The sequence below is a fragment of the Eumetopias jubatus genome, unplaced genomic scaffold, assembly GCF_037043125.1.
Source record: "Eumetopias jubatus isolate StellerSeaLion01/CBP00866 unplaced genomic scaffold, mEumJub1_p1.0 scaffold_10, whole genome shotgun sequence".
Taxonomy (NCBI): Eukaryota; Metazoa; Chordata; class Mammalia; order Carnivora; family Otariidae; genus Eumetopias; species Eumetopias jubatus.
Window position 1 is genome coordinate 35738404 of NW_028274816.1, and position 2262 is coordinate 35740665.

A 2262-nucleotide genomic window follows, 5' to 3' on the forward strand; every position below is an offset into this window, starting at 1 on the left:
ATGGATGAATGAATGTATCCTGGTCCTCCTTCTAGTGCCTCTATTTCTTTCTGCTGCAAGTCATTCACACTTTAGTATGATTTATGGATGAATGCCACCCTGGCCCCTTTCCTAGAGCACTTACTTGCTTGATCTGATCGCCAGGGAAAACATGTTTGGCCTTCCATGGAAAGCCTCAGTGATCAGGTGGGGGGGTTTTATCAGGGCAGGATTTCTTCCTAGACCCTGCAACTGTGATTCCTGTCCTCTGCTCTGGAGAGGGAGGCTCCTACGCACTTGTGCCCTTTATATTTCTAAGGATACTGTTTCCCCTTTTTCCAGAGGGAGAGAAGCCTTTGGCAGGCAGCCGCAATCAGACCCCAGTGGGCCCCTCACTCAGAGCAGACTTGATAAATGCCTCTCCCGCTCCAAGGCTTTCCCAGAGGAAACCTCCCTGCCCCAGATCTGCAGGAAGTCACACTCATGGGTCGGTGAGTCCTGGGACAACAGCCCACGAAGCTTGGGATCAAATCCAGGTCTCCAGAGCTCAGATAAACTAGAAAGACCTCTGCCGGCTGGAACATAAAGTTCTGAGGCCTGGCCGAAACCCGGGTGGAGCTGACGGCCCCGCAGTGCCTGCAGGCCGCAGACGCTGGCTGGTTTCATCGGCGCCCGCAGGGCCGTCCAGCCTGCCTGTCAGGCCAGGATCCCGCCTTGTATCTGATCAAAGGAAAGCGGCTGGTCTCCTGGGCAGGTTTGTTCAATGTTTACTTCTCTCCTCAGAGCCTGTCTCCTTCCATATCAAACCTGGAGCGCATGTGTCACCGGGTGTCACCCCTCCTGTCCTGAAGGCTTTGAAAGTTCATTTTTATAAGTTAATCTCTGCAAGAAATGAACGGACGGGTCCCAGCTCGGCGCCTGGGTCCCTGGGATCCGAATACCTATGTGGAGCTGATTTCTCAGCTGAAGAACATGTATTGAGCACCTACTGTGTGCCAGGCCTGTGTCTTGTACTGGGACTGACTTTTGCCCTCCATCTCTCAACTGTAGACGAGGCATACTTCCTTGTAGGGTCGTCCTGATGGCTAAACTTATTCCGTGCCCCGAGCCAGAACTTGCTGAGGGCTGATGCAGGCCAGGCCCTGTGCAGACAATGAGAGATGCCTGACACCCCTTGGGGGTGTCGGAGCTCCTCCTGCCACCGTAGCTAAGACCACAAACCTAGTGTCATGGATGAAGGAACTAGGGGAGGCTTTCCCAGCACTACGCAGACACGGCTGAGCTGGGATGCCGCCCAGGCGTGGCTAAGTCTGGGGCCTGGGTCCCTTCTGCTTTCCTGACGGTAGGTCACAGTGGTCAGACGGGCCTGGGGCCGAGCCCCAACTCGGCTACCTGCTGCCTGACCTCAGACAAGTATTTGTAGATTTGTACCTCTGTTTCCCCATCTGTGAAATGGGCATCACAGTAGGGGTTGCTGCGAGCAGGCGGCAAGAATATTAGATACTGAGCATAGCACTTTATGTATGTGTACAGAACACACACAGGCCAACACAACACACTCACGATGCGTGTGACCCGGGTCACAGTCAAAACGTCACTGAACTCTCCCTAGGACCACACGACATAACTGTGGGCACGCACACACGAGGGAGGAGGACCGCAGGGTTCAAGGGGGTGTCTTCTTCCCACGGTCACGTGCTCAGCCAGTCCCCATCCAGCACCAGTCTCCCAAAGAAGCTTCTACGGGCAGACAGTTTGTCAGCTCAGCTCAAAACTTGGATGAGGTAGAAGCTGCGAGCCCCCACCCACCCTGCTGGGCTGGTTCCCCGTGTGCCTGCCCCCACCTGGCCCCGGCCCCCCCGCCAAGCCCCGCAGCCAGCACACCTCCTGGGCGGGGGGGGGGGCGGGGGGGGGGAGGAGAGACCGCCCCAGTCTGCCAGGAAGTGCTCATTATCCCAGTGGGACAGGGCCACTCCCGGCCACGTCTCCAAGCCAGCCCGGTGCCCCCTCCTCCTGCCTCCACCATCTGAACTGCCTGGGCTGCAGACATCTACGGTGGAGCCTCTGGGGCCAGATGTTATAGGGGCCAGCTAAAAATAACCGGGCGGGCCGGCCACCATCGGGGGTGGGGTAAGGGTGGGGGCACGTGCTGGGCGCTGACACATGATCCCAGCGACCCTGCTGAGTGGAGTTAAGAGTCCGGCGGACCGTGCACACTTCGGCTCCCCTCTTAGAGGACCCAGCCAGCCAGAGGGCCCCTTTTCTCCGAACATGTGGGAGGAA